At 44.6% G+C, this 13,536-nt stretch overlaps 1 protein-coding gene across 6 annotated transcripts in view; it reads left to right on the top strand.

The window, feature by feature from the left end:
* The window catches only part of SEMA5A (semaphorin 5A), a 482,742-nt gene that overhangs the window by 52,361 nt on the left and 416,845 nt on the right, over positions 1-13,536 (top strand). The gene's annotated exons all lie outside the window — the stretch shown is intronic.

Here is a 13,536-nt window from a genome sequence, read left to right as displayed (position 1 = left end):
CGTATATATACGTATATATACACACACATACATACACACACACGTATATATACGTATATATATACACACACGTATATATACATATACACACACACACACACACATACACACATACACACATATATAGGCTGGTTAAATATATATAGGCTGGTTACCGTTAGGAGCTCGTCATTCTCCGTCATGTGTGAAAGCTGATTGTTTCTATATCATTCGGGCTTCACTAGCTCCTAAGTGTTTCAGAGAGAAATATCATGTCCCTATAAGTCTCTAATACGCTAACCTAAAGGGGGAAAGCAAAATGGTACCATATGATACTCTCTAATAAGGCAGTGCATTTAGGAGACCGTACCAGATTAACTAATTTAAAAGACAAATATTGGATTGGTATGCAAGGCTATTTTAAGGCCTTTTTATTCATGCATATTAAAACACAAATGAGCAGTGATTATCTCAAATAGGCTGCTTGGAATATTGTCCTTGCTGGTAGCTGGTTGCAGACCGTGTGTGGTTTTATGGGCTTTACAGATACCCTCATGGACTGATCTGTAAATTATGGAAATGGATCCCTAACAATAAAAAGTGAAGGATCCAAGCAGTTCGTGCAAGACCCAGCCTTCCTCAGGTAACTTAACGAATACTCCAGGACAATGGTTTTGGCGTGGCTTCTAGCGGGCAGGCTGGCGTGTTGAATGGACAGAACCTATGCTTCGGATTTTAACGTCTCTGAATTTCAAGTTTGACCCTGCCACTTACTAGCTGGGCTGAATGGGACATGTTGTCCGATGTGAAAAATGCATATAATAATATTTATCTTGGCTATATTCACTGCACCGTCAGTGTGAGAGGCATAGCTGCTTCAAAACAGGGTCATGGCCTTGGTAGATAGTCTAGGTAGACGTTTCTGGTGCTTCCTTATGGACTAAACTTCTATAATGATATTACCCTTAAGCCTCTTCTAAAATGCATTTTATCAAAGCATGCAATTATACATTCTTTGTTAACGGACTTTACTTTTGCTCAAATGTTCTTTCGAGAGATATTTAGTGCCCACCATGTTAGGGCATGCTGGGAATACCATGGCCGACCTTCTTCCCAAAGCTTCCATTCCGGTGTGTGTAGATGAGGGAAGGGAGCACGTCGTCCACGAGGAAACAAATGAATAATCGGCATTTCAGGAGAAAACAAATTCTGTCAAGAAAAGTTCAGGAGGCTAAATTCAGCCTTTTTCATTCTTTCTTCTCCCTTCGCCAGCACTGATGGTATCTGGGAAAATCCGGTCTTTCTCTTCCTGACTGTCCTCTCTCACTGGGAGGAACATGGACATAGATGGTTTAATTGAATGAATTGTTGCTATGTTTTGGTGAACAAATAAAGTATTTGCGTTGTGTCAGTTGAGAGTAACCAAATTTTATGTTTACCTCTGTGGGGTTTATCAGGGCAAGAATTGGGGGCCGCTAAGCAAGTTTGGCGTCAGAATTCTTTCTTCTGCCTTTAAAATTGTGAAAAAGATACGATGGTGGAGCTGGTGTGGTCTTCACACATAGTTTACTTTTGACACAGCGGTAGATTCGTTTTCATTAGGCACAGCTATCTTGGGAATAATCTCCCAAGTCTTGTTTACGTATCGCTCCCTCAAGACTTTCCTCTTCCAAACTTGGCATGGTTTCAGAGTTGCGGAAAATCTGAATTTTGACCAGATGTTGATTAGATGACTTGAGAAGTAATGCACTTGGCAGTTTGGCTCAGGCTAGCCCCTCCCACTTGGGGTCATGCATTGGGCAGGGTCTGCTCATCTCTGTCCTTGTAACTACACTGTGCGGTGAGTGGTTTGGGGGGCTCCTGTGCTGGGTGGGAGCAGAACACCTCCTCATACCTCCTCCTGCTTCTCTTTTGAAGACACTCCTATTGATGTGATTCTTAGAGGACCTGTGTGGATCAGCATTATTTTTGCTACGAAAGGAAACACTAGAGAGGAAGGCCTGGGACACTCCCTTGTAAAGCTCTCTGTTGAAACCACTTAGCCACCAGAATCTCTTAGAAAGCCCCAGGTGGTTGTGAAGACGGTCATAGGATGCGAATCTGTTAAATGGCCTCTCGGATTTTTCCGTGAGCTGTCTTCCTTCAAACTGGATGGCTTCCTTTGATATAAAAAACGATGCTTTTGTAGATAGACTCTGGGGCACATGTGTAGCAAATGCATTTAAAACTAGATTGGCAGCTCTGGCATTTTGGTTTGAAAACCAAGAATGTTTGTGAACACCCACATCATTTCATTTTTAAGTATCGACAGGAATGTATCGAGTTCCAAGTGAACACCGTCCGGAATAAAGCCCACGTTTTTGTGTACCAGCACTTCCTCATTTTATCAACGTGATTTCTCTCTGTCCATATGAGGTATTCCTGTGCCCGGAAGAAAGGAAATACTGTTTTTTTCATCCTCAATTTCTTTTCTCTTTTCAATAATTTTATATCCCTTATGCCGTGGTCTGAATGTTACCCCCGCCCCCCCCCCCAGGATTCGTATGTTGAAATCCTAACCCCTAAGGGTGATAAGGGTGATGATAGGCGGGATCTTTGGGATGTAATTAGCTCGTGAGGCTGGAGCCCCTGTGAAGCACTAAGTCATTAGTGCTTTTATTTTTTTCAACTTTTTATTTTTTTTTATTTTTTTTTATTTTTGGGACAGAGAGAGACAGAGCATGAACGGGGGAGGGGCAGAGAGAGAGGGAGACACAGAATCGGAAACAGGCTCCAGGCTCCGAGCCATCAGCCCAGAGCCTGACGCGGGGCTCGAACTCCCGGACGGCGAGATCGTGACCTGGCTGAAGTCGGACGCTTAACCGACTGCGCCACCCAGGCGACCCCATTAGTGCTTTTATAAAAGGGATCTGGCAAAGGTCCCGGGCCTCTTCTACCATGTAAGGATACAGGGAGAAATCTGTAACCCGGAAGAGGGTTCTCACCCCACTGTTGTGGGTGAAAAATATTCCTGTTGTTTCTAAGCCACCTGATCTATGGTATTTTGTTACAGAAACCTCAACAGATGAAGACACCATAGCAGACACTGCATTCTCAAACGAGTTGGAAAGTCTAGTGCGTGGAGAACTGTTTTGCGTTAGAATCTGATTCTCTTGCCGGTTGGGCCACCCGTGTGGATAGGAAGCCCCAGTGCCAGTCTTTTGCTTAGTTTCTATAAAGAAATTGGTGGACGTGGGGTGCAGTCACTTGCTTTCTGTCAAAAACTGTGAAGGGTCTGGGGTTTGACCCTACTTGCAAGTGAATGGTTAATCTGCCACAATTTCATGGATGCTGGCAGAAGCCACGAGACTCTTGGTTCAGAGACAAAAGACTTTGTTTCTAATAGCACAGTAAGCGGCCTGAATATGGTGTTTGCGGTGACTCCTATTGCTGCCCTACAGACCCCATGGGATAGGCTTGGAGGGCCCAGGTGAATTAGTACATGCAGTGGATATATGTCATGGCTGAGAAACCCAAATCTTATATAATGAGGGCATGCAAACCCAACCAGTGTGTGCCCCAGAAAGAGACATTAGCTTTTATTACATGGGACAGTGATCAAATCTGACACTATCTCTGTCTTCCAAGACTGTTGTTATACCAACATCCTTGGAGAGATGGTTCAGAACAGAAGTTATCAGTGTCTCTGCTCTTAAAATGTTTAGAAGCCTGAGATATCCATGGTGGATTATTTACCAACACTTACATACATTTGCATACATCCATTGACTGTTCTCGGAATCTTAAAGGTTTGTGGCTTTGTCCATTTTTCTCCTCTTGCAACGAATTATTCCTCACCTTGAAAAATTAACTTCTTTCTTTGTTCTCCTCACACAGCTCACCCTTTTCTGCTTGTCCTAATACTGCATCATATTATGTATTTCCTTTTTATTCATACAAATGGATATATATTTTCTGATTTTCTTATTAGGCCTTGAACATCCAGAGGATGTTCATATCCAGTCGTCTACTGCCATGTTTGCTCCTTAGAAGGTTCATGCAAATAAATGTCTGTTGAATGAATTGATGAATAAATGCATTCTAGATTCTTGGTAGCAAAAAGAAAAACTCGGAATATCTACTGTTTAATTATGCCGTTGATTCAAATGATAAGTAGAATAAAACCAGGAGTATTCTTAGAAAATGATTCTGAAACGCTCGCAAGCATATCTCAACTACAAACCTTAGCTGGACTTGGGAAGTTTTGCGAAATGGCTAGGTTTTGCTCCCATATTGGTCCCATATTGGTGATGTCACACCGTCCTGCCCACCTTAAGGAGAATTGTGTACCCTGAGACTGCTGGCCTTCTAATCTACGGTGCTGATGGGAGGGTGTGAGATGCCGTCAGGAACTATTTAAGACGGATGAGCTTATCCCACACTGTGCAAGGCAAGCACCTCTGACACTAACTTCCACAGTCCGTTCCGTAGCCAAGGTCCAGACGCCAGCAGGATGGTGGCTAAGTACTTTCTTCTAATTTCTTGTGTGACCTTCTTCTGCACTTTACCGTTGATGTTCATTTCTTAATTTTACCCTGGGCGTAAATTCTCCGCGAAAACCACCAGTAAATACTCAGAAGAATCTCTGCAACTTGTATTTATACTGTAGCTTTTGAACTGGCAAGGTGGAAGTTCTTAGTAAGAAATAATTACTACATTTTAGTGATCAAATAACAAGTCACTTATCTTCTATTTAAAAAAAATGTTTATTTTTGAGAGAGAGAGAGAGAGAAAGAGAGAGAGAGAGAGAGTGAGTGCAGGGGAGGGGCAGAAAGAGAGGGGGACAGAGGATCCGAAGCAGGCTCTGTGCTGATAGCAGAGAGACTCATGAACAGTGAGATCATGACCTGAGCCGATCATGACACTTAACCGCCTGAGGCACCCAGGTGCCCCAAGTCACGTGTCTTCTACACGTTAGCAGAGATATAATCAGAGGTACAAACTAAGAAAGTTGCATTCAAAATTTATTTCGTAGCTCTTATAAGTAGAGTTTGGGTAAGAAGTACAAATTGCTAAACTGGGAGACTTGAGAATAACTTCAAATAGATTGATTTGTCACTTATCTATATTACTGTCCGTTTTATTTTTATTTATTTTTATTTTAGAGAGATTGGGAATGTGAGTGGGGGAGAGGGGCAGAGGGAGAGAGGTAGTCTTTTTTTAATGTTTTATTTATTTTTAAGAGAGAGAGAGTGTGAGTGGGGAAGGGGCAGAGAGGGGAGAGGGGGAGAGAGAGAGAGAGAGAGAGAGAGAGAGAGAGAGAGAGGCAGATAGAGGGATAGAGAATCCCAAGCAGGTTCTGCACTGTATTAATAGGGGATAATTACTCTCAGTCTTCATGGAGAACATTTGGAAGTATAGATCCAGATATGAACGTGGCCAACTCATTTTTTTAAACATGTATTTATTAAAAAATTAACTAGGAGCACCTGGGTGGCTCAGTCGGTTGAGCTTCCGACCTCGGCTCAGGTCATGATCTCATGGTTCAGGAGTTCGAGCCCCTCCCTGGGCTTTCTTCTGTCAGTGCAGAGCCCGCTTCAGATCCTCTGTCCCCCCCTTTCTCTGCCCCTCCCTCCGCGTTGGGCGCTGTGCCGACAGCTCAGAGCCTGGAGCCTCCTTCAGGTTCTGTGTCTCCCTCTCTCTCTGCCCCTCTCCCTCGCGCGCGCTGGCTGTTTATCTCTCTCAAAAATAAATAAACGTTAAAAAATTAACTAAAAATAGGCCCAATATTTGGCACATGCCAGCCATAGATTGTACTTGTTAAAGGTGTGATAACCCTGCATCTGTTGCATTGAACCTGGGCACAGTGGGAGACGAAATCAAATGGATAATTTGTTGGCTCACTGCTAGAAAACATTCTTTCAAACATTTCCATCTCTATAAAGGTCAGTTCTGAGCCACTTCTGGTGTGTGTGTCCTTTCGCGGGGTGCTGGCCTCCTGCTGGCACTGAGTCAAAGCTGCCATCGTGTGAGCATTTTCCACGGTTGTTTCCCGTTAGCCATAGACAGTGTAGCATGGGGAAAGTTCCACGCAAGGACATAGCCCACATTTCGAAGAAGAGAGAACACAGCAAAAGCGACTTGACTTCGCATATTTGTAGTCTGGAGGAAAATAACTTTAATCCCATTATCAAGGCCTGTCAGGCCCTAATGAGATTTTTCTCTCCTTGTTCCCTTGTCTCCATGGCTTTTAGTTAGTTCTGTTTTATAAATAGACTCTACTGACATTCTCCCCATAGAAATAAATAGGTTAATAATTAATTATTAATGCTACCAGGGCATCATTCTTGGGGACTCTTGCAGTAATCAAACTAGGCATGTGATCGAGAGGAAGGTAGAGAGGAAGTAGAGAGGAAGCCATCTTGAAAAAATATGTGAGACTTTCTTTCTCTTTTTATTTTATTCATTTATTGTTTCTGTAGACAGAGAGAGTGTGTGGAGGGGGCTGGTCATAGGAGAGGGAGAGAGAGAATCCCAAGCAGGCTGCACACCCAGCACAGAGCCTGATGAAGGCTCAGTCCCACAACTGTGAGATCATGATTGGCGTCTACATCGAGAGTCGGACGCTCAACTGACTGAGCCATCCAGGTGCCCGTGATTTTGTAAATTTCTGAATAAACACTAGTAGAGGTGATGACAATATGCTTTTTAATGCTTGTTTATATATACTTATTAATTGAGAGACTGTTTTTTAGGTGCACAGCAAAATTGCACACAAAGTCCAGAATTCCTTCTTACCCCTTGCCCCCCCTACATCCCCAGTGGCTCCCCTGCCATCAGGATCCCACATAGGAGGGATACATTTGGTACAATGCAAGAACTTATGTTGACATCGCATTAACACCCCAAGTCTATGGTCTACATTAGGGCTCACTTTTGGTGTTGCACATTCGCTAGGTTTTGACAAATGTGTGATGACGTGTCTGTCATTTTAGTTTTATGCGCATCATTTCTCTGCACTAAAACATCCTCTGTGCTACACGTATTTGTTCTTCCATACCCCCCTAACCTCCGGGAAGCACTAATCTTTTCATCATCTCTATAGTTTTGTCATTTCTAGAGTGTCGTCAACTATAGTTAGATCATACAGCGTGTAGCCTTTGAAGATTGGATTCTTTCACCTAGTAACGTGCATTTAGGGTTTCTTCGAGTCTCTTTGTCTTGACGGCTCATTTTCTTCTTGTGCTGAATAATATGCCTCTGTCTGGATGGACCACAGTTTCTTTCCCCATTCACCTATTGAAGAGCATCTTTTTAACCTCGCGGTTTAGACATCGTGAATGACGGTATGCCTTCAGAAGTCTCTTTAATGTGATTTTCTTATGAATAAGGATTTCTTTAAAAAAAATTTTTTTTTTCAACATTTATTTATTTTTGGGACAGAGAGAGACAGAGCATGAACGGGGGAGGGGCAGAGATAGAGGGAGACACAGAATCGGAAACAGGCTCCAGGCTCTGAGCCATCAGCCCAGAGCCTGACGCGGGGCTCGAACTCACGGACGGCGAGATCGTGACCTGGCTGAAGTCGGACGCTTAACCGACTACGCCACCCAGGTGCCCCTGAATAAGGATTTCTGTAAAAATGCAAAGCAGAGGGAATTAGGCTGTTGCAGACACAAGGAGACGGTGAGGAGAGCTTGAGTGTTGGGAGTTCGGTGGACATGGGGCCATGTGGTGTCCAACTCCCATGTGTTAACTTCTTCCCCAGATTGCAGTGAGCGTGAAGCCTGGCATCCCCACTCAGATAGTTGATGAGGTCTCTTTCAGGATTGCCCAAGAGTCCCGTAGAAGAATGATTAGACAAACACTGTGTGATGTTTTGTAGATGTGACTTGGAATCCCTGCTTCAGCACTTCCCATTTGTGTGAAGTTAAGCATGTTTTTCGTCATCCTGCGCCTCAATTTTCTCTTCCAGAAAAGGTGTCAATAACGCCTCCTTGGTAATGTGTTCACAAAGCCTTGCGTAGAGAAAGTGGTCAACAGGCAATTACTGTTCTCCATCGAACTTAAACCACTTTCGAACTTATTACGACATTCAGTTATTATCTTGTTTATTCTTTTTTCCCTTACCAAAACATAAGCTCCTTGAGAGTGGATATATTTACCTGACTTGTTACCAATGGGTCCTCAGTATCTTGAGAGGTGTCTGATACTCTTAATAAAAAGCTGTAGAATGGATGTATGAACTTTCCAAATGAACTGATGGGTTTGATAGACGCTTCTATGTGCCTTTTGTCTGTATCCCAGGAAGACTGGTAACGGATTTGCCAATGAAGAGCGTGGCAAGTGTTTTTCTAGAAGTCGAGGACCACTAATAGCCAATCAGTTAATTTTACTGTGGTTCCTTCTCTCAATAAGTACACTGAATTAGGCTCTTTACTCATGATTGCAGAACCATAGAATTTAGCCATAAGAATTTAGGACACCGTGTGCCCTTTTCGGATGGGTGAAATGACAGTGGCAATAAGTTTTTTTCTTCCCTTTTAAAATTCTTTTTGTGTTTATTTTTTAAATGTGAACATTATTTTTGCAGTGACGATTTAAAGGTGGGCCGATTAAAATAAAACATGAAAGTTGATGGTAGAAATCTGAACCTGACTTTCTAAAACAATATTTTTAAGTTTATTTATTTATTTTGAGAGAGAGAGCAAGTGGGGTAGGGGCAGAGATAGAGGGAGAGAGAGAGAATCCCAAGTGGGCTCTGTGCTGACTGATGTGGGGCTCAAACTCGTGAGCCATGAGATCATGACCTGAGCTGAAATCCAGAGTTGGACCCTCAACCGGGGGAGCCACCCAGGTGCCCCTGGCCCCTCAACCTCAATTCTATCAGACAGTTTTGACAATGCTTATTGTCCGTTCGTCAACTTTTGCTTTCTTTCATAATTACCCGTGTTTGTATCCGTTCGTGACTTTGAATTGCACGTACAATCTAGGTATATAGATATGAAAGATCTTCAGAGGCCCTGATGTAGGTGGAACGTCTGCTGTGGACAGAGTACTGCGATGGGCTTCTCAGGTGGGGGAAACGGAGGCATAGCAGTGGGTCATACCAGTGCAGCCCCTCTGACTGAAGCTGAACTGGAAGCTTCCACACGGCCACGTGTGGCAGAGCCCCAAGGACGACGGCGTGGCAGTGGCTGGGGACAGAAGACTCCTAGGTTTCTTTCCTGTTATCTGCCACTAGGTTCTGACACCGCGGTCATCCAAGCCACCCCACGAGGCTGAGGAAGAAGGGACGGAGCCTTGGCTCCACTCTCTTTACCTGGAAGAGGACAGAAGGACAGGCAGGAGTGGGCGACAGCAGGCAAGGAGAGTTTTGGTGGCAGGCCGACTGCCGCTTACCGGTTCTGGGAGGGGAGCTGAAGAACGTCAGGGTCTAAGGCTGGGGTGACAGGGGAGGTGATGGTCAAGGACACCGTCCGCCAGGGGGTATGGCACCCACAGGCCACCGCAGCCCTCTCTGGGCAGGTTCTCCCCGAGGAGCCGTGGGACAGCCGGCCACATTCTCCCCGTGGCCAGTGGTGGGATCTGGTGTCCGTGGCAGGTCCCCGCGAGCTGGTTGTTTTTGGAGCTCCACGTTATGCCGTTCTGTGCCACACCGGCCCACGTGAGCACAGTGCCTGGATACTGCCCTGTAAGAGGAAAGAAGTTATTTGTGTCTCAGATATCTACTTTATTTATTTTTGTTTGTTTTTAACGTTTATTTATTTTTGAGAGAGACGGAGACAGAATGCGAGTGAGTTAGGGGCCGAGAGAGGGAGACACAGAATCCAAAGTGGGCTCCAGGCTCCAAGCCGTCAGCACAGAGCCCGATGTGGGGCTCTAACTCACAGAGCCGTGCGATCATGACCCGAGCCAAAGTCAGACGGTCAACCGACTGAGCCACCCAGGTGCCCCATTTTTATGTTTATTTTTAGAGAGTGAGCGAGAACTGTTGCATGAGTGGGGGAGGGGCAGAGAGAGAGAGAGAGAGAGAGAGAGAGAGAATGAATCTTAAGCAGGCTCCAAGCCCAGCACAGGACTGGATCCCATGATGCTGGGATCATGCCTTGACCCAAAATCAAGGGTCGGATGCTCACCTGCTGAACCCCAATACATCTGTTTTCATGAACGCTTTTGAGATAAAAGCTACTGATGCTCAAGCCCAACTTTACCGTGAAATTAGTTTAGCTGGGTGTTTTTTCCCCTGTAATTCAGAGAAATTAATGACGGATCACATGAAAGAAGAAAATGATCTACTTTCTTTTTTTTTTTAATTTTTTTTAACATTTATTTATTTTTGAGAAGAGAGAGACAGAGCATGAGCAGGGGAGGAGAGAGAAAGAGGGAGACATGGAATCTGAAATAGGCTCCAGGCTCCGAGCTGTCAGCACAGAGCCCGACGTGGGGCTTAAACTCACGGACTGCGAGATCATGACCTGAGCCGAAGTCGGACGTTTAACTGAGCCACCCAGGCGCCCCAATGATCTACTTTCTTATCTGACTTGCTTCTAAAAATCTGGCTTCTAGTCTCCCAGAGCTCCAGTGGAAGGATGGGGTTGTGCCGGACAAATCTGGCATCAGTTTAAATAAGCCTTATTATACTTGCCTTGTTTCTCTTCTCTGCTGTGTGGGCCCTTGAAGGAATTCAAACTGGGCCTCATTTAATGTTCTCAAATGGCAAACGTGGCTCCTTTTTTATCAAACGAGCAGAAGAAAGTTGACAGTTGTGTTAAGTGCACTTACTTTGAAGAAATCCGTTCAGACATTTTACATATGTTGGATTATTCTACGGACATCGTCCCAACCAAAGAATTCAATTCATCTGGGGAGCCGGTGAGGACCATTCCCTCCGTTAATTACAGATTCCTCATAAATGTATTTCAAATAGGCTCTGCCAACGGCTCACTTGTTTAGCTTTTCCACAATCATGCGGCGAGAAAGAAAGTGCCCATGACCGCGTGCGAGGGTAAGGTGTTGGGAGCTGAAATTCAACATTCCGTGGCTAAAAATTGGAAATCTTGAGTGGGACTTGGAGGCAGGAGATGTGAAGCAAATAATCACTTAGGTCACGCTATTAGATAGAAAGAAATCTGTGCTTTGAGTTGTAATAGGTGATAGTGTTAGGAATAACGTTTTCGTCGATAGCGTGCGGTAGTCACAGCTTTTCCCATTTGGAGCTGCATCTGCCCTCCTTCCGGCTCTGCTCCAAGGGCACTTTCATTTCTTAAGTGTTAAATACCTACTTTACTTTTTTATTCTGTTTGAATGATTTTGGACATGTTATTTGAAGAGTGGTTTTCCTCAAAATTCCTGGTACTCAAATTAGGTATGATGGACCAGACATATTCACAATATCTAGCCCGTTCTGTCTCATGGTGGCAAAATATGGTCACCAGCATCTCCATGGATCCCCCTGGTTCTCTCCCCAGTGGCACCTTCTCGATTACCTTCTGTCTCACCTGACCTAGGGCCTGGCCTGGCTCCTAGAAGGGCCAGCACAGGTATGTGTTTTATGAAAGGCTGGGGTTTTGCTCCTTTTTGCACAGGTTTTTAAAAAAAATTGGTGTCTTTATTTTGAGAGAGAGAGAGAGAATGAGCAGAGGAGGGGCAGAGAGAGAGGGAGAGAGAAAATCCCAAGCAGACTCCCCACAGTCAGCTTAGAGCCCAACTCCGGGCTTGATCCCATCAACCGTGAGCTCATGACCTGAGCCAAAATCAAGAGTCGGACGTTAACCGACTGAGCTGCCCAGACGCCCCTGCACTTAATTAAACTTAATTTTAGTTTTAATTAAAACTAAAGAAACTCTTGTATTCTGGGCTGAGCATAACACCTACCATTTGGTGTAATGGCATCTCCAGACAAGTCTTATGAAAAAACTAACATTTTGGCTTTTTTTTTTTTTTTAATTTCCAACAATTTCCCTTAGAAGTAACGGAAACCTGTTTTGTGCCTGTCTCGGCCTCTCCATAGGAATGCCATCAGCTAGAAATACTGGGGGACACTTACCTGATCCTCCCCCCTAGCCCTGGGAGCTTCCCGCAGACATTTCCCCCTTTCCAAACCAAGACTAGACCAGCCCTGTGGCTCCCATTATGATTGCAAGATACCCTTCAGCATCAACCATCAGGAAACTTTTGAAAAATAGGGGTTTATATCTTACGAGCAGAAATCGGGGCCACACAGCGAGGTCACGGGTCAGAGAGCACACAGGCCTGGGGGCCTGCTTTTATTGGGGTTGAGGGTGGGTGGGAGCCTTGGGGCTCACAGGCTCACTTTTTATTGGTGGATTTGAAATCAAAGAGGGGGAATTTAAAGTACAGGAAGAGAAATGATAAGTGATACAAATAGTGATCAAAATTGACCCTGATCTCTTTCAAACAAAGGAGCTGCCATCAGGAGGTGGCCTGACTCTTAATCCTGTTGTGTGGCTGGCGGCGTGTTTATCCGAGATAGTTCTCTTTGAGGTTGGATGCCTGGGCAATCAAAGCTTACGGTCACGGCTGACACTGCAAACCCATTGTTGTTCGCATAATTCTGCATTCAAATCTCGTTTTTTCTAGCCGGGTCGAAGCCTCTGATGGACAGACACTGTTTGGATGTTATGTCTGTATGTGTCTCCTCCCTGTCTGGACCTTGGGAAAGCCTGTGGAAAGACGGCGTGTGAGCCCTGCCCCCAAATTTCACGTTGTTCAGCGTGGGCTAATCATCATGAAAATATTAAGTGACTTCTCGCTGGAGCTGAACACAAAATAACAACCAGAAACCAAACCGATCAAAACAACTAACCAACCAGTGAATATTTCAAAAGACGCTTTTTGCGAATAAGGCTCTGTTGAGTTAAAATGCCAAAGAACCCAAGAGGAGAGTTCATACTAAAACGTACTCAGTTGGGAAGGAATTTTATAGATTTCTAACATTTAAACAAATGGTGGATTTCGAATAGACCTAAATATCTCTCGGTTTGCAGAAAAGACCCCGAGATGGGCAAATTTTGTTCGCAGCATATAACAAGTAAATGTTGTAAATAAATACTGGTGATCAGGGACACACAGACAACACGGTGGGGAGCATAGACCAGGGCAGTTTAGGAATTGAGTCACTAGGGGACATCGAATGCAGATGTGTGCCGACATATACCCTACATGGACAATGGCAGCAGACCCAGGGGTGAGATCAGTCATGGATTTTTCTGGACCTGAGGGCAGTCATTTTGTGGACAGAGCAGAGTATAGTCACATCAGAAGATGATAGGCCAGGGACGCCCGGGTGGCTCAGTTGGTTGAGTGTCCAACGTCGGCTCAGGTCATGATTTCATAGTTCGACGGTTCGAGCTCCGCGTTGGGCTCTGTGCTGACAGTTCATCTTCGAGTTCTGTGTGTGTCTCTTTCTCCGCCCTTCCCCTGCTCACGTTGTCTCTCTCTTTTTCAAAAAGAAATGAACATTAAAAAAAAAAAAAAAAAAGATGATAGGCCAAAATAGTCTTTCGCAACAGACTTACCTGGGAAAGGCAGCGTATTCTGCATCTGGGGTGATTG

Source organism: Herpailurus yagouaroundi, unplaced genomic scaffold (assembly GCF_014898765.1).
Source record: "Herpailurus yagouaroundi ecotype Mexico unplaced genomic scaffold, PumYag 29, whole genome shotgun sequence".
NCBI lineage: Eukaryota > Metazoa > Chordata > Mammalia > Carnivora > Felidae > Herpailurus > Herpailurus yagouaroundi.
Note: the sequence above shows the minus strand (reverse complement) of the source record. Positions and strands in the feature narration are given on the sequence as shown.